Below are 19,377 nucleotides of genomic sequence, written 5' to 3' on the forward strand. Positions count from 1 at the left end.
TTTGTAGGTCACTGGCTCTGAGGTGGAGGTTTAGATTTTCTCCACGTATGTCTCATCCTTCTTGGACCTATAGATCACTCAGGGATGAGCCTCACATTGTGAAAGGCAGGAGTGTCAGGGAGGCAAGCAGAAACACGCAGTACCTCTCCAGGCCAGCCTCAGAGCTGTCACATTGTCACTTCTGCCCATATTCCTTCGATACGAAGCAAATGGAATGATCTAAGCTCAGAGCCCATAAGGTAGAGAAACAGTCTACCTTCAACTAAGACAAACTACAAGGCGGCTGGTATGCAAGGAACAGTGAAAACTGGGGAACAAAAACGTTATCTACCTGTTATCAACCCGGGACTTTCCAACTTTCCGAAGAGACAGATTTCCTTTCAAAACTGGCCAACAACATATGATAGGCTTTGATCCAGAGGTGATCTCTGTCCTAAATTATAGGAACAGGGCTTTGTCTTTGCATGTGCCTTAATTTGCTATACTCTGTTATGGAGATGCTGTAATATTGCTGGCAGCTAATTCCTTACAAAATGTCAAAGTGAGCAACGGTTTCATAAGAGAAAGACTATTTTACAAGAGGTAGGGGATAAAAAAACCCTCTCTTAGAAAATATGCTATTGGCAGCATCCTGTTCATTGTGTTTTAAAGGTTTGAGTGTTACCAAGGCTTTATAAAATCTTTAGTTTAAAGGGTGCCAAAGAATTCAGGAATCCACAAAATGTTGTCAGAGTTGAGAGGACTCCGAGGAGCCAGCCTGTGACCCAGGCTTCCCCAGTGTTTAGGAGTGAAAACCTCTTACATAAGAATAGAAATCCCCAGAGCTGCTTCTTAACATGGGAAAGGGAGAGTTGTCCCCAAGTAAATAGATGAACAGTTACAGCCTTAAAATAAAAAAGAGATCATTAAACCCTTGGGTTCTTCAGCTGAGCCCCCGAGCCTCCGGTGGTCCTGACATTGAGCCCCCACTCCAGGGCTATGTGCAGGGTTCCCACGTTCCTTTCAAGAACAATCGGCCCTTAAACGTTCCTCCGCCTTTCCTCTTCGTCCAAAATGGTCGTGGAGCAGCAAAGAGTAAGGCTGAAGCCCAGAAAGGAGCCTGGTGAATACTGCGCCAGGTGCCGGGGCCATCGCAGCGAAGCTGCAGGAGCCCGGGCCGGGAGCAGAAGCAGCCCCGGCGCGCACCGGGACAGTCCTGGCTCTTTGTTAAAGAAACAAATGCAAGAAGAGGCGGCGCGGGGACTGGTGGGGCTGAGGCGTTTGTCTGCACAACTACGCCCGAGGAAGACCTTGGGCGAGACGCTGCAAACGCAGGACAACCCGGGGCACCGTGTCATTGGCTTTTGTGCACTTGAAGGCGCGTGAGCGAGCCCCGCTCAGAGGTTCCCCTTTGTGTGAAACTGTGGAAACCAGGAGCGTGCGGCGACTGCTGGGTTTTCGTTTTCGAATTCCTAGGCGCTTGGACCAAAAACGCCCTTTCACCAACACGCTCCCTCGTTCTGGCGCGGGCAGGACTCGGACTTGAGTTACTTCTCCGTCGCTGGCTGACACGGCGAGGAGCGACAAAGGCGCGCGGTCCGGGCGGCCGGGGCTCCCGGGGCAGCGCCGAGGGGCCGCCCGCCGCGTTCCGCAGCTGCGCGCTGGGCCCCGCCGCCCGCCGGCCGGCAGACGTGGGCACCAACCGCCGCGCGGCCGGGCCGGGCCGTTGGGCGGGCGGTAATTTCTGGGAATGGGGCGGGGTCCGCGGGTGTACGAGGCCGGGCGTTTGGGAGCCGGGAGGAGGAGCGGGCGGCGCCGAGGAGCGCGAGGCTGGCGGGGCGGCGCGCCACGTGCGTCACCGGCCGGGGCGGGGCTGGCGTCGCGCGGCTGCCCGCCCGCGCCCCCTACCCCGCACTTAGCCGAGGCTGAGGAGTGGGGGCCGGCGGGACCTGGGCCGGGAGTTTGGGCAACCCTCAGCCTCCCGGTCACTGTCAGCCTGCCCGCGTGCGGAGCGGTCCCCTGAGGAGAGGCGCCGGCGTCCGGAGCTGGGGACGGGCTGACAGCTCGGGCCCGCACAGTGGCGAGGGTGTGTGTGCGTGCGTGCGGTCTCGGCCGGCCGGGAGGAGCGGGCGGGTGGGCGCTGCAGGTGCACGCGCGGCCCCGTCGCCCCCACGCGCCTGCCCCGCGAGGGGGAGCCCCCTCCTGGCACAGCCCTCGTCCCAGTCCGGGCCCGAGCGGAGAGTGCGATGGGGGAAGCCGCCGAGCAGGGAACCGGACAAGTGGCGAGCGTCTTTACCTGAGAAGGCGGGTTTGGGAGAAGTTGGGCGAAACGGGGAGGGCGGGATTCGAGGCGGCAGCAGCAGCAGAGGCGGGTCCGGCTGGCCAGCGGGGGCCGAGGGCAGCTGGCCCCGCGGGGTATAAATAGCCGGCCCGGGTTTGACAGGCGCTGCGGTGACTGGCGGTGCCGCCCCCCCTCCCGCCGCCGCCGCCGCCGCCGCGCGAGGAGGGGAGGAGCGCTCCGAGCGGGCGGGGTGGGGGAGGCGGACTCGAGTGTCCTGGTGGCGGCGGCAGGAGGCCGAGGGGGAGGAGCCGAGGCGCGGGTGGAGGGAGGGGGCCGGCAGCCGGGCCGGGGGCCACCAGTGCTGCCCGCGCCGGGCTCTGTGTCGCCGCCGTCGCCTCGGCGGTTGGGGGGTCGCTGGGGCAGTGCGGGCTGGGGGCGCTGCGCGCCTCTGTTTTGTCTCCTCCGCTCCCTGCGGAGCGGCTCGGTGCTGCGGGGAGGCCCCGGCTCCCTCCGGACGCCCGGCCAACGGCGGCGGCGGCGGCGGCTCGTCCGCGGCCCTGAGGGAGGGAAAGGGACGCGGCGGTCTTCCCGGGCGACGTGGAGAGCAGGTAAGAGCGCGGGCCGGCGAGTCTGGGGAGAGGGGAGGGAGCGCGGAGGGCGCGGCGATGAAGCCTCGCCGTCCCGGGTGCCGCCGCCTCGCTCCGCGCCCCCGCCCCGCGCCTGTGTTGTTTGCTCCGGGGTGTGCGGAGGGGTTTTCCGGAGGCTGTGGCGGTGACACTGGCTGGGCGCTGCGGGGGAAGGGGGCTGAGTGCCTGCGGGCAACGGTCGGCGGCGAGCGGGACTCGGAGGAAGGGCCAGGCGCGCGGCGCGCCTGCCCGCGGGGAGGCTCGGGCGCGGGGCAGGGCTGAGGGAAGGGGTTAGGGACCCCGGCGCGGGGGATGGGCCCGGCGCGGCTGGGCTCCGTGTGTTTACGTCTCTGCGCGAGTCACCTCTGCCGAGAAGCGGACCGAACTGCCCCGCCGAGGCTCGCGCGCAGGCCGGGGCGGGGGTCCGGCTCCGGAGGAAGCGCGTCCTGGGAGGCTCTGGAGGGCGGGAGGCTGCGGCCGGCGCCGGCGCGGGGCGGCGAGCTCGGGGCGGGACCTGGGAGGCTCCGGGTGCTCGGGTGGCTGGGGGGGGGGGGGTGCCGGACACCAGTTTTCCTTCCCCGTCGGGCCTTATCGCAGGCGCTTACCTTTCCCTCCCTCAGCTGCTAGCTTGCACGACAGGTTGTACCCGGCCGTTCTTTTATTCTCGCTCTGCGTGCCGGCCCCCTGCTGCCCGCCTCCCACTATTCCCGGGGGTGGGGAGCGGGGGTGGGGAGGGGAGGGGAGGGAGGCTGGCTCTGATCGGAATCTGTGTTTTAAACAACAAAACCGAAACGGGCTGGGTAACGCGCACGTCCAGTGTGACCGCCTTGGCGGTGGATCCTTTCCTCGCCCAGCTGGCCCTCGGGGACCGCGCCGCTGGTCGTTGTGAGGGCGCGCGAGGGGGACGGCCAGGGCTCGCTCCCGACTCTGCGGGAGCAGCTCTGCGGGCCGGGCCGCCGGGCCCCCTCTCTGGCTCCACTTGGGCATTCTTATTCCGTGCCCATAGAGGACAGAGAAAGTGTTCCCCAACACCGAGAGAAATCCAGAGCGCAGTTTTCTAAGGTTCCCCGTGTGCCAGCACCCCCGCCCCGGGCTCTCTTTCTAGGAGCCAGATTTCGCTGCAGAATAGCCTTTCTTTAAGTTTTAGTACTTCGTGAGTTGAGTGTGAGGGAGACGTACAAGTGCTCCCTTCCACATTGTCAAACCGCACAATTTCCTGCCTTTTCTGGCGTGCGCGAACGGAACACTTACTCGGCTGTACGGTTTAAATTTTAATCCGGTGGTGAGAGAGCAGTCATCTTGTGTTTGATAATCAGATTTGCTTTTCTTTTTATCTCAGTCTTGATCAAGAGGTAAATTATGCACTTTGTCTAGTGCTGGAATCACAGAAGAATGTACCCTTTACCCAAGGCAGGTTTGGATATTTGTGTTGTGGAGTTTTTTCAGAAGGTGGAATGACTGTGTAAGGCTGTTGAAGTTATATGTAAAGGAACCTGGGAATAATTCAAGTTTATATAGGGCGATAGAATTCATAGAGTGCATTCATACTAGTATTATTGAGACGTCTTTTAGCAGTTAAACACATGAAGTAGAAAATTGAAATACCCTGGCCATTTGAAATTCAAATATTTAATGCTAACCTATTTTAAGGGTATACCTTCACTGACTACTTGGACTAATAGTTGTCCCTCATTCAGGCATAAATACTCATTTAGAAAATTAATTGCCTTTAGTATGGTTGCAAAGAATTTGTGATTTTGGGACTTTTGTGTTCTAAGTAAGACATTGGCTGTGGGAGGGCCTGCCGATGTTGATGGCTTTACCTTTTCAAAAGTTGTATACTTTTTTGGCAGGTGTAGGCTGGAGGGCTTACAGCTTTTATTGAGTTAAAATTCATATGTCATTCAGGTTGATTTAAGGGTACAATTAAGTGGCTTGTAGTATATTCACAGGATTGTGCAGTCATCAACCATGATCAATTTTAGAACACCAGAAAGGAACCCCATCCCCATTAGCATTTCTTCTCCATTCTTGCTGTTCCCCTATTCCCCCAGGCAACCACTGATAAATTTTGGATGACTTTGGATGTGCCTAATCTGAACCGTGCAAAGTTTGGTCTTTTATGACTAGCTTCTTTCACTTAAGTTTGCAGAGTTTATCCATGTTGTGCCATGTATCAGTACGTCACTTTAAATGGCTGAATAATATTTGGTTATATAGATACGCTTATATTACATTTCATTTATGCATTAATCAGTTGATGGACATTTGAGTTAATGTGGCCATGAATATTGCATATTAAGTTTTTGTGTGGGCAAGTTTTAATTTCTCTTGGATATATGCACTTTTAAAGAAGTTGCTTTTTGACTTAGTACCAAACATTTATCCATTTTGAATGTGCAGTTCAGTAATGTTTAGTATATATGTAGAATTGTGAAACTGTTACCTCAAGCCTGTTTAGATATTTTAGTAGCCTCCAAAAATTTCCTCTGGTTAGTCTTCATTCCCTCCCTATCTCTTCTTCTCACCTCAGCCCCAGAAAAATCAGCATTTTGCTTGCATAGATTTGCCTTTTCTTAATATCACAATATATAGCGTCTCCCACTTTTTTTTTTTTTTTAAGATTTATTTATTTGAAAGGGATAGAGAAGGAGAGACAGAGGGAGAGAGATCGCTTCTTGGCCTTTTGGCTAAGATAAGTGTGAGAGAGAAGAGTTTTTTTTCAAATTACAGTTCAAATTTTTGAATCAACATATAACTTTTTTTAAGATGAGTAGGTGTTTGAATATTTCTCTTTTAAGATTTATTTATTTATTTGAGAGACAGAGTTACAGAGAAAGGGAAAAAGTACAGAGACAGGGAAAAAGAGGTCTTTCATCTGTCTACTGGTTCACTCCTCAAATGGCTGAAACTGCTGGAGCTGGGCCAATCTGAAGCCAGGAGCCAGGAGCTTCCCCTGAGTCTCCCACATGGGTGCAAGAACCCAAGTACTTAGGCCATCCTCTGCTGCTCTCCCAGGCCATTAGCAGAGAGCTGGATACAACATGGAGCAGCTGGGATTCGAACTGACTTTGCTTGCTGTGCCACAGCTCCAGCCCCCAAATGTAGCCCTTTTTAATCTGGCTACTTTTCACATGGGGTAATGTGTTTGGGACTCAACTGTATTGTAGCATGTGTTGGTAGTTTGAGACTTTTTATTGCTGAATAATAATCCTTTGTATAGATGTACCACATTTTGTCTGCTGACCACTCAGTAGGTGTTTGGATTGTTTCCAGTTTTTCACTATTATAGTACAGTTCTTTATGTAGACTTATGGTACATATAGTATCAGATCTCTTGGGTAGATACCTAGGAATAGAATTACTGTATCATGTGTTTAACTTTTAAGAAACTGCCAAACTGTTAACCAAAGTGGCTGGTACCATCTTACATTCTAAACAGCAATATATGTCCCTTCCAGTTTTGCTCATGTCCTTGCTAACAGTTATTAACTGTTTTATTGTAGCCCTTCTTGTGGATATGAAATGGTTAACTCATTGTAGTTTTAATATGAATTTTTCTTATGGTTCATAGTGGTTTTCCTATGGTTATTATCTATTCATTTGTCTTTTTTGGTGACATAGCTATTCAAATTTTTTTCCCCATTTAAAATTTGTAAAAATTTATTTTCATTTTTATTTGAAAGGCAGACAGACAGATTTTTCCATTGGCTGGTTTACTCCCCAGATGCCCACAACATCCAGGGTTGGGCCAGGAACTCTATCACCATCTGCCACATGGGTGGAAGGGACCTAAGTACTTGAGCTGTCATATGCTTGCCTCCCAGGCTGCATATTAGCAGGAAGCTGGATAGGAAGCAGTGGCAAGATTCAATTCCAGGCACTCTGAAATGGGGTGTGGTTGTCCCAATCAGTGGCCAGTGGCTTAACCTACTGTGCCACAATGTCTATCCCCCAATATTTAAATTGGGTTATTTGATGTAAATGCTTGCTATATTTTTTGGATATAAGTCCCTTATTAGATATGAGAATTTGATATGCAGATATTTCCTCCTAGTCTGTAAGTGGCCTTTACATTTTTATTTTATCAGATGTTGAAGTTTTTTGAAGCATGTAAGTTTTAATTTCGATGAAGTCCAACTTCTCCTTTTTTTTTTTTTTTATAGATCATGTTTTTATTGTCTATGGGAGAACTCTGTCTTACAGATTTGTTCCTTTTTTTTAGGAGTTTTCGTTTTAGCTCTTATATTTAGTTTTTATAGTCTATTTGGAGTTAATTTTTAGACATTTTTATTTATTTATTTCACAGGTAGAGTTATAGTCAGAGGGAGAGACAGAGAGAAAGGTCTTCCATCCATTGATTCACTCCCTAGATGGCGGCTGGGTGGATCGGAAGCCAGGAGCCAGGAACCTTCTGTGGGTCTCCCACATGGGTGCAGGGCCCCAAGCCCTCGTGCCATCTTCCACTGCTTTCTCAGGCCATAAACAGCTAGATGAGAAGAGGAGCAGCTGGGACACTAACTGGAGCCCATATAGGATGCCAGTGCTGCAGGCAGAGGCTTAACCTATTATGCCACAGTGCCAGCCCCTGGAGTTAATTTTTATTTATGATGTGGATTAAGGGTCTAGATTCATCTTTTCCTATAGGTTGCTCTAGCACCATTTATTGAAAAGGCTATCATTTCTACATTGAATGTAGAGTTATTCCTGGGCTCTCAATTCTGTTTCATTATTTGTATTTTCATCCTTATGCCTTCATCAACCTGTCTTGGTTATTGTGCTTTTTAGTAAGTTATGAAAACAAGCAGTGTAAGCCTTCTGATTTTGTTCTGTGTTTTAAAATTGTTTTGATTATTCTTGGCCCTGTATAAAAAAATCTAAGCATTGGCTTGTCAATTTCTCTAAAAATTCTGCTGGAATTTTGATGAGGGTTGTATTAAATCTGTAGATCAAATAGGAGAGAATTGCCATCTTCCCATATGGAGTCTTCTAATACATGTATACGAACATTTCTTTTAATTTATTGATTTTAACATTCTTTGACAGTGATGTTTTATTATTTTCAACGTACAAAAGCATCTCTGAACTTTTTGAGTGTATAATAATGTCAACTGTAGACACAATATTGGTTTTTAAAAAATTTATTATTTATTTGATGGGGCTGGCATTGTGGCATAGCAGGTATAGCTGCTGCCCGCAGTGCTGGCATCTCATATGGGCGCCGGTTTGAGACCCAGCTGGTCCACTGCTCCAGCTCTCTGCTGTGGTCTGAGAAAACAGTAGAAGATGGCCCAAGTCCTTGGGCCCCTGCACCCACATGGGAGACCCAGAAGAAGCTCCTGGCTCCTGGCTTCCGATCAGTAGTGTAGCTCCAGCTGTTGCGATCATCTGGGGAGTGAACCAGCAGATGGAAAACTCTCTCCCTCTCCCTCTCCCTCTCCCTCTCCCTCTCCCTCTCTCCTTCTCCTTCTCTCTCTGTTTAACTCTGACTTGCAAATAAATAAATAAATCTTAAAAAATATTTATTTATTAATTTTAAAGGCAGTTAGGAGAGAAAGATATCTTTTTTTTTTTTTTCTTTTTTTGACAGGCAGAGTGGATAGTGAGAGAGAGAGACAGAGAGAAAGGTCTTCCTTTTTGCCCTTGGTTCACCCTCCAATGGCCGCTGCGGCCTGCGCATCGCGCTGAGCCGAAGCCAGGAGCCAGGTGCTTCTCCTGGTCTCCCATGCGGGTGCAGGGCCCAAGCACTTGGGCCATCCTCCACTGCCTTCCCGGGCCATAGCAAAGAGCTGGCCTGGAAGAGGGGCAACCAGGATAGAATCTGGTGCCCCAACCGGGACTAGAACCCGGTGTGCCGGCGCCGCAAGGCGGAGGATTAGCCTGTTAAGCCACGGCGCCAGCCAAGAAAGATACCTTTTTTAAAAAAGAATTATTTGTTTTACTTGAAAGGCAGAGAGAGAGAGCGAGAGAGCAAACACACACTTTGATCTGCTGGTTTACTCGGCAAATGGCTGTAACAGCCCTGCCTGGGCCAGGCCCAAGTCAGGAGTGTGGCACTCCATCTGGGTCTCTCCTGCGTGAGTGGCAGGGGCCGAAGCACTTGGGCCATCTTCTGCTGCTTTCCCAGGTGCATTAGCAAGGACCTGGATCAGAAATGGAGCATTCTGGACTGGAACCTGCTGCATGCTGGTGTCCTAGGTGGTGTAACCCAGTGCACCACAATGCTGACCCCTAGCAACAATATTATAAAGCAGATCTATAGAATTTATTTGTCTTGCATAGCTGAAACTTTGTCTTTTCAACTCCTCATTTTCCTCCCTCCATCTAGTCCCTACTTCCTTCACGACCCTGGCACCTACCATTCTGCTCTGTATCTATGAATTTGTGTTTTAAATACCTAAGTACATGTATGTGCCCTTCTGTGAATGGCTTATTTCACTTGTTATAATGTCTTCAACTTTCATTCATGTCATATTAAGGAATTTCCTTCTTTTTACTCTCAATTTGACTCTTCCACACACACGCTACATGTATATTTTTGTTCAGTTTATTATTTCTAAGTAATTTCTTTTTGAAGCTATTGTGAATGGAATTGCTTTTTCAGATTTCACGTCGGTTAAAAGGTTTTTTTTTTTAATTGGAAGAAAGGGAGGGAGAGAGAAAGCAATGTTCCATCTCCTGGTTGACTCCCCAAAATGTCACTAATGATCTGGGCTGGACCAGGATGAAGCCAGGAGTTTAACACTCAATCCAGGTCTCCCATGTGGGTGGCAGAGACACAAGTACAAGAATCATCATCTGCTACCTCCCAGGGTACCCTCTAGGAGGAAGTGGAAATCAGCACTGGAACTTGAACCCAGATACTCCAATCTGGAAGTGGTTTTCTCAAGCTGTTAACTGCTGTACCAAATGACCGGCCCTCATACCAGGTTTTGTTACTAGTATATAGAAATAGAATTCATTTTTGCATATTGATCTTGAGGCCTTTGAAATCATTACTTCTTGATTTTTTTGTGAGTTCCTTAGTATTTAATAACAAAATATCATGTCATGTGTGAATAAAAATAATTTTACTTCTTCCAGTCTAACCAGATACATTTATTTCTCTGTCATTTGTTTTCCTTTCCTTTCTTATGTGGCTAAGAACCTCCAGCACATTATTAATTAGAAATGATGAGGGGCTGGCGCTGTGGCGCAGCAGGTTAAAGCAATGCCAGTGTCCCTTATGGGGCTCAATTCAAGTCCTGGCTGCTCCACTTCCGATACGGCTCTCTGCTGTGGCCTGGGAGAGCAGTAGAAGCTGGCTCAAGTCCTTGGGCCCCTGTGCCTGCGTGGGAGACCCGGAAGAAGCTCCTGGCTCCTGGCTTCAGATCTGCTCAGCTCTGGCTATTGCAGTCATTTGGGGAGTGAACCAGCAGATGGAAAACTCACTCTCCCTCTCTTTCTCTCTCAAGATGCTGTACTTTTAATGATTTTGTGACTTTTTTAAAAGATTTATTTATTTGAAAGAGTTACACAGAGAGAAGGAGAGGCAGAGAGAGAGAGAGAGAGAGAGAGAGAGGTCTTCCATCCGATGGTTCACTCCCCAGTTGGCCGCAGCGACTGCAGCTGTATTGATCTGAAGCCAGGAGCTTTTTCCAGGTCTCCCATGCAGGTGCAGGGGCCCAAGGACTGGGGCCATCTTCTGCTTTCCCAGGCCATAGCAGAGAGCTGGATTGGAAGTGGAGCAACTGGGTCTTGAACCGGTGCCCATATGGGATGCCAGTGCTCAGGCCAGGGCCTTAACCCGCTGCACCACAGCGCTGGCCCCAGAAGGGCTCATATTTAATGTAATCATTGATAGTCAGCATGTCTGCAGTTTTGTATGATTTTCCATGTATTGTTTCTTTTTTATTTCTTCACTCTTGAATTTTTTTTCTTATGACTTGTTTATATATTTGAGAGGCAGAGTTACAGACAGGGAGAGTTAGAGAAAGAGGTCTCCCATCTTTGGTTCACTCCCCAAATGGCTTCAAGGGTTGGAGCTGGGTCAAAGCAAGAAGGCAGGAGCTTCTTCAAGGTCTCCCACGTGGGTGCAGGGGCCCAAGCACTTGGGCCATCTTCTACTGGTTTCCCAGGCCAATAGCACAGAGCTGGAGAAGTGCAGCAGGAATTTGAACTGCTGCCTACATGGGATGCTGACACTGCAGGTGGTGCCACAGTGCTGGCTCCTGAAACATTTCGTATATCCATTATCAATGATTTATCTTTCTGAGATTGTTTTTATTTTGCCTTTATTTTCAAAGGATAGTTTTGCTTGATATAGAATTCTTGGTCAACAGGTTTTCTTTTCAGCATCTTGAGTATATCATCCTCTGTTTTCTGGCCTCCATTATTTCTAATGAGTTGTTTTACTCTTTCTTGTCTGAAAATTTCCTGTTTTTGACTTTCAACTCATTTATTGTGATGTGTATAGGCATGGATTTCTATATTTAACTTACTTTGGGTTCATTGAATTCCTTAATTTTTTACACATAATTTACATTTTAATAGGGTATAGTAATGTGGTATTTCAACACATGTGTAAGTTATACAGTGCTCAAATTGGGATAATCAGCGTATCTATTACCTCAAACATTTATCATTTGTGGTGAGATCATTTAAAATTCCCTTTCCCAGCTACTTTGAAATACTCACTACATTGTTGTTAGTTATGGTCACTGTATTCTGTAATAGCACATCAGAATTTTTTTCTCTTATCTGATTATGACTTTATACCCATTGACTAATCTCTTTGTTTTTCTTCCCTCCACCTAACCCAGTGTATTCTTTTTTTTTAAACGATTTACTTATTTATTTGAAAGTTACACAGAGAGAGGAGGAGAGGCAGAGAGAAAGAGAGGTCTTGCATCCGCTGGTTCACTCCCCAAGTGGCTGCAACAGCCGGAGCTGCACCGATCTGAAGCCAGGAGCCAGGAGTTTCCTCCGGGTCTCCCACATGGGTGCAAGGGCCCAAGTACTCGAACCATTGTCTACTGCTTTCCCAGGCCACAGCAGAGAGCTGGATTGGAATTGGAGCAGCCGGGACTCGAACCGGCACCCATATGGGATTGCTGGCATTGCAGGTGGTGGCTTTACCTGCCATGTCACAGCACCAGCTCCCAGTGTATTCTTTTGACGTTGAATTTCTTCAATCCATAAATGAAAATTTTTCAACAGTTTGATAACTTTTGACTGTTATTTCTTCAAATAGTTTTTCTTCTCTTTTCTCCCTTAAGGCTCTCCTTCTGGGATTCTCGTTACACGTATGTTGACTTGCTTGATGGTATCCTGTGAAGTCTCTGAGACTCTGTTCGTTGTTTTATATGTTGTTTTTTTCATTTTATTCAGGATTAGTAATTTCAGTTGATATATCCAAGTTCATTGTGTGCTTCTACCATTTCAGATTTGTTGAGTTCTGCTTAGTGAATTTTCAGTTTCAGTGTTATTCTTTTGAATTGCATAATTTTCACTTGATTCTCTCTCTTTTTTTTTTTTTGACAGGCAGAGTGGACAGTGAGAGAGAGAGAGAGAGACAGAGAGAAAGGTCTTCCTTTGCCGTTGGTTCACCCTCCAATGGCCGTTGCGGCCGGCACGCTGCGGCTGGCGCACTGCGCTGATCCAATGGCAGGAGCCAGGTGCCTATCCTGGTCTCCCATGGGGTGCAGGGCCCAAGCATTTGGGCCATCCTCCACTGCACTCCCTGGCCACAGCAGAGAGCTGGCCTGGAAGAGGGGCAACCGGGTCAGAATCTGGTGCCCCGACCTCTGCAAGGCAGAGGATTAGCCTATTGAGCCACTGTGCTGGCCACTTGATTCTCTTTTAGAATTTCTCTATTTTTATTGAGATGTCTGTTTTATGATTCATAGTTGTTGCATTCTCCTTTCATTGTTTAAACATGGTTTCCTTATTTAGAGATAAAATTAAGTTTTAGATAGAGTGATATTTCAAGTATGCATTAACTCCTAAAACATTTGTTTTATCTATATATTCTGTTTATTGCTTACTGTGTTTCTTGATATGTGTGAAAGTATATTACTCATAAATGCTAAATTTCATTTGGTGGCTTTTTCTTCACCATAATCAACAATTTGCTTATGATTTCTGTTTATTGGTAAGTAGGATAAATGTGCAATTAAAAGACATGTTGCCTTTGGTGCTGTACAATCAGTCCAGAAATTGATCTGAGATTTCAGAATGTCTTCTTTTTTAAAAAAAGAATTATTTTACTTATTTGTAAGAGTTACAGAGAGGTAGAGCCACAGAGAGATGGGAGCCACAGAGATGGGTCTTCCATCCACTGGTTCACTCTCCAAATGCCCACAACCGCAAGAGCTGAGCTGATCCAAAGCCAGGAGCCAGCAGGTTAAAGCCCTGGCCTGCAGCTCCAGCATCCCTTATTGTCACTGGTTCGAGTCCAGCTTTCTGCTATGGCCTGGGAAAGAAGTAGAAGATGGCCCAAGTCCTTGGACCTCTGCACCTGGGTGGGAGACCCGGAAGAACCTCCTGATCTGAACTGATTGTACAGTATAATGTCTACTTGTATGTATTTCTTGCTGTTAACCGATTATCTCACTGTAAGTGATAATAGGTAGAAAAAAATCAAAATAAGCCTAAGAGAGTAATATAGTTTTCTGGAATGTTTATAAAATATGATCTTATCAGCTTGCATATTTAATATAGTATTCATTCATTTTTAAGTTCTTGGAAGATAATAGTAAGCAAGATAAATGCCATCCATGTTTTCACTAGACTTTCTGGCACGGGAAACCAACATTAAACATCTAATCAAATTAATTTTAGAGAGTGATGCATACAAAGAAATAAAATAGGATAATTCGATATAGGGAATGATGGGAAAGACACTTGCAGATGGAATGTAATTTGGGGGAGGGGGTAATGAAATGTTTGTCTGAAGGTTGGTATTTGAGATGATTTCTGCATGATGGGTGAAGAAAATTCCTTCTGCTGGCAATCTGGAAGGGCCTTTTAGGTGAGAGAACAGGAGTTATAAGAAGTTGGAATAGGGCCTGTGTGCTGGAACTTAGCAAGGAGAGATGAGGGGTGAATGAGATCAGAGAGGGTGCACTGGGCTGTCCCCTACCATGATCTTTATATAGACTGTGTGTTTTAAGTTTTTTTTTTTCCTCCAAGTGCGGTGGGAACCCACAGGAAAATACTTGAATAGCCTTCATTATTGACTAAAGAGTTACTGTACTGTGTATACTTTGTTAACAGAATGTTAGTAAAAATTCTCAGTATGGACACTTTTCTTTAAATGATTTTTTTTTTTTTTTTTGACAGGCAGAGTGGATAGTGAGAGAGAGAGACAGAGAGAAAGATCTTCCTTTTGCCGTTGGTTCACCCTCCAATGGCCGCTGCGGCCGGCGCACCGCGCTGATCCGAAGGCAGGAACCAGGTGCTTTTCCTGGTCTCCCATGCGGGTGCAGGGCCCAAGCACTTGGGCATCTTCCACTGCCTTCCCGGGCCACAGCAGAGAGCTGGCCTGGAAGAGGGGCAACCGGGATAGAATCCGGCGCCCCAACTGGGACTAGAACCCAGTGTGCTGGCGCTGCAAGGCGGAGGATTAGCCTGTTAAGCCACGGCGCCTGCCTTCTTTAAATGATTTTTAGCTTTATAAAGAGTAGCAGGGAAAATAACTGTTTCCTGATTTGTTTCTTCCTTGCCATTTCAAACTAAAAATAAAATACTAACATCTGTAGAACCTTAAATTTGTAGTAGTTAAAACAATGGCAGACGTTCTTAGGATGACAGCTTTAACCGGTTTATGTTAATATTATAAAAGTATATTTTCAATTATTTATAATTATGGGCTAAAACATGTAGATAACTACCTTAGTACAGTAGCTGTATGACGACTGACTTTCTAAATACTTTGGTATATAAACTTAAAAAATTATTTCAATATTAAAATCAATCATTTTTATATGGTATAGTTAATATATACATATTTGTATTTTTTTTGAGAGGTAGAGTTACAGACAGAGAGGGAGAGACAGAGAGAAAGGTCTTCCATCCCCTGTTTTACTCCCCAGATGGCTGCATCAGCTGGAGCTGGGCTGATCTGATACCATAATCAACAATTTGCTTATGATTTCTGTTTATTGGTAAGTAGGATAAATGTGCATTTAAAAGGCATGTTGGGACTGGTGCTGTGGTATAGTGGAGCCAGGAGCTTATTCTGGGTCTCCCATGTAGGTGCAGGGGCCCAAGCACTTGGGCCATCCTCTGCTGCTTTCCCAGGTCACAAGCAGAGAGCTGGATTGGAAGAGGAGCAACCAGGACATGAACCATTGCACACATGGGATGCTGGCACTGTAGGTGGAGTCTTAGCCTACTATGAAACAGCGCTCCCCATAGTTAATATTTTTTAAGGATTTGTTTTATTTATTTGAAAGAGAGGGAGAGACAAAGAGAGAAAGAGATCTTCCATCTGCACTTCCTTAGTGGCTACATTAGCCAGGGTTCCTCCACACAAAAGTCAGGAGCCTGTGACTCCATCCAGTTCTTTCACGTGGTGGCAGGGCCCATTTTTTACTGCTTTCCCAGGTGCATTAATAGGGAGCTGGGAGGCCGGCGCCCTGGCTCACTAGGTTAATCCTCCCCTGAGGCACCGGCATCCCATATGGGTGCCGGGTTCTAGTTCCAGTTGCTCCTCTTCCAGTCCAGCTCTCTGCTGTGGCCCGGGAGTGCAGTGGAGGATGGCCCAAGTGCTTGGGCCCCTGCACTCGTGTGGGATGCCAGGAAGAGGCACCTGGCTCCTGGCTTTGGATCGGCGTAGCTCCGACCATGGTGGCCATTAGAGGGGTGAACCAACCGAAGGAAGACCTTTCTCTCTGTCTTTGTCTCTCACTAACTCTGTCAAATAAATTTAAAAAACAACAGCAACTAATAAATAAATCTTAAAAAAAAAAAAAAAAGGAGCTGGATTGGAAGTGGATCAGCTGGGATTTAAACCTTTCATATGGGATGCCAGTGTCCCAGGCAGTGGCTTAATCCGCTGTACCACGAAGCTGGTCCCAGGTATAGTTAATATTAATGTAAAATAATTTCTTGTTTTACTTTAGATTAGACAGTGTGGAATATAGTGCTTCAAAGATTTATGTAGGGGCTGACATTGTGACTTAGCAGGTAAAGGTACTGCTTGCAATGCCAGCATCACATATGGGCTTTGGTTCATGTCCCTGCTACTTCACTTCCAATCCAGCTCTCTGCTAATGGCCTGGGAAAAGCAGTGGAAGATGGCCCAAATCCTTGGGCCCCTGCCACCCTCGTGGGAGACCCAGATGAGGCTCCTGGCTCCTGGCTCCTGGCTTTGGCCTGGCGCAGCACTGCTGTGGCCATCTGGGGAGTCAATCAGCGGTCGAAGATTTCTGTTTCTCCCTCTCTCTGTAACTCTAATAAGTAAATATATTTAAAAAAATATTTGTTTATTTTATTTGAAAGGCAGTTATGGGGGTGGTGGGGTGGGGAGAGATAGATCTTCTTTCTACTGGTACACTCCCCAGTCAGGAGTTTCTTCCAAGTCTCCCACATGGGTGCAGGAGCCCAAGCACTTGGACTGTCCTCTGCTGCTTTCCCAGGCCATTTGCAGGGAGCTGGATCTGAAGTGGAGCAGCGAGGACTGCACTGTGGATGGCAGCTTTACCCACTATGCTGCAGCACTGGCCTCAATAAATAACTCTTAAAAATACAGATTTATGTAAATAAAATTTTTGAAGATAAACCACTTTTTCAGGTATCACTATTATTTTAAAAACCTGTTTTTATAGTGAAAAATATTTTCTTGTATAATGTCATATGTATTTATATTTAATATTCAAAATTTATACTCCTATAAGGAAACTTTCAAATAAACTAAATATAGCAAATCAACTACTATAACTTGAAAGGTATTTTTATTTTTATTTTTGTTTTATTTTATTTATTTATTTATTTTTTGACAGGCAGAGTGGACAGTGAGAGAGACACAGAGAGAAAGGTCTTCCTTTTGCTGTTGGTTCACCCTCCAATGGCTGCAGCGGTAGGCGCGCTGCGGCCGATGGCAGGAGCCAGGTGCTTATTCTGGTCTCCCATGGGGTGCAGGGCCCAAGAACTTGGGCCATCCTCCGCTGTACTCCCTGGCCACAGCAGAGAGCTGGCCTGGAAGAGAGGCAACCGGGATAGAATCCGGTGCCCCGACCGGGACTAGAACCTGGTGTGCCGGCGCCGCAAGGCGGAGGATTAGCCTAGTGAGCCGCAGCGCCGGCTATTTTTGTTTTATTTTAAACAAATTTTAAAGATCTATTTGACAGGCAGTCCTAAGTGCGTTAGCAGGGAGCTGGATAGGAAGTGGAGCAGCCAGAACTTGAACCAGTGCTCATATGGGATGCTGGCATTGCAGGTGGCAGCTTAACCCACTTTGCCACAATGGTGGCTCCGGTATTTTAATTTTAAAAGTTATTATTACTATTAAGAGACAGACAGTTCATGTCTTCTGATTCACTCCCTAAATGCCCTTGACTGCTGAGTCTGGGCCTGGGTCAGAGCCCAAGAGCTGGGAAATCAGTCCAGATCTCCCACAGAGGTGTCAAGGATTCAACCACTTGAGCCATCACTGCTGCCTCCCAGGCTGTGCATTAGTGAGAAGCCAGAGTTGTGAACCAGAGATGGAAATGAAGTATGTGGGGCATGGGCATTCTAGCTACCATGGCTAAGCATCTGCTCCAGAATGGACTCATTTTTTAATGTTTTTTTTTTTTTTAAAGATTTTATTTTATTTATTTGAAAGAATTACAGAGAGAGGTAGAGACAGAGAAAGAGGTCTTCCCTCCGATGGTTCACTCCCCAGTTGGCCACAACAGTCAGAGCTGTGCCGCTCCGAAGCCAGGAGCCAGGAGCTTTTTCCAGGTCTCCCATGCAGGTGCAGGGGCCCAAGGACTTGGGCCATCTTCTACTGCTTTCCTAGGCCACAGAAGAGAGCTGGATCAGAAAAGGAATAGCCGGGGCTAAAACTGGCGCCCATATGAGATGACTCGCTTCAGATCAGGGCTTTAATCCACTGCGCCACAGTGCTGTCCCCTTATGTTTTATTTTATAATCTGGATAAGCTGGGAATATTCTAGGAAGTCTGCTTTCATGATTTTTTACTTAAATTTTGGAAGTTGGCAGTATAGTTCTTACTAAGTGTTAAATTTAATTTAAGCATTTAAATTGAACCACGATGTTCTAGCTAAGCATTTAAGCTCAATCATGATGTTACTCTAGTAAGAAAACATTTTAAATATTGTGTATATTTCTTGCATGGGTTGGGGAGATGAGGTATGTGCTCTCTTCATTCCAGATCATTTTGATTTTATCCTTTTTTAAAAGTTGCTGATGGGTGGAAAGAAAGGGTCATCAAAGAAGTCTGTACTTTTCTCTGAATTGGGGAGAGAACTTCCACTTTGCTTATGGCCCTGTCTAAATACTGATGGAGTTTGTGGACTCAAAAGACTTCCATAGCCTTGGCAGCTCATGGCAAGAGCCTCGGGTGATCACTGACCTCATCAATAAGAGTGTTAATTGTTAAATTAACAGCAGAAGTGACTGTTGCACTAACTCCCCATGTAGGACCTCTGTCCTTAATGAGTTATACTATGAGAATTAATGGTAAAACTTGTTCTCAAACAGTACTTTATATATACTGTGTGTGTGTGCAAATTGTGGAAATATTTACTTAGTATAGAGTTGGTCTTTATATAAAGTTAATTAAAAAGAATCTTAATAAAGAATGGGATGGGAGAGGGAGTGGGGGTGGTAAGGCGGGTATGAGGGGAAGAGCCATTATATTCCTGAAGTTGTACCTATGAAATTTGCATTCATTAAAGAAAAGCTTTAAAAATTTTTGAAAAAGAATAAATGGAGGCCAGTGCCACGGCTCACTAGGCTAATCCTCTGCCTGCGGTGCCAGCACTTCAGGTTCTAGTCCCGGTTGGGGCGCTGGTTCTCTCCTGGTTGCTCCTCTTCTAGTCCAGCTCTCTGCTGTGGCCCGGGAAGGCAGTGGAAGATGCCCAAGTGCTTGGGCCCTGCATCCGCATGGGAGACCAGGAGGAAGCACCTGGTTCCTGGCTTCAGATTGGTGCAGCGTGCTGGCCGTAGCGGCCATTTGGGGGGTGAACCAACTGAAGGAAGTCCTTTTTCTCTTTCTCTCTCACTGTCTAACTCTGCCTGTCAAAAAAAAAAATAATAATAATAAATGGAAAATATTGAAACGCACACACACAAAACTGATGATGAGTTGAAGTCTGTTTTAATTTGAAGTGTTACCTTATCTATAACTTTGTATACAATCTTCCTTATCATTGCCATCAGCCGATTTAGGGTCATGAAGTCTTGCTGTCATACTAGGTAGCAGTATCATTGAATTACATATGCTAAAATAATAATTGCGAGCTATAAAGAAGTTTCTGTTATTTTCCCATTTTGACAGAT

At 46.8% G+C, this 19,377-nt stretch overlaps 1 protein-coding gene across 7 annotated transcripts in view; it reads left to right on the forward strand.

Moving 5' to 3' along the window:
* Positions 1-1,945: 1,945 nt before the first annotated feature.
* Positions 1,946-19,377, forward strand: part of ELF2 (E74 like ETS transcription factor 2) — a 113,996-nt gene continuing 96,564 nt past the window's right edge. Inside the window, exon 1 of one of the 7 annotated variants that reach the window (XM_062199600.1) lies at positions 1,946-2,065. The gene's annotated coding sequence lies outside the window, so the exon portion shown is untranslated. Of the gene's footprint in view, positions 2,066-2,640; positions 2,869-19,377 lie in introns of those variants that run through there. The other 6 variants (XM_062199599.1, XM_062199596.1, XM_062199603.1 and 3 more) reach the window with 6 other exon arrangements.

This window comes from Lepus europaeus, chromosome 8 (assembly GCF_033115175.1).
Source record: "Lepus europaeus isolate LE1 chromosome 8, mLepTim1.pri, whole genome shotgun sequence".
NCBI lineage: Eukaryota > Metazoa > Chordata > Mammalia > Lagomorpha > Leporidae > Lepus > Lepus europaeus.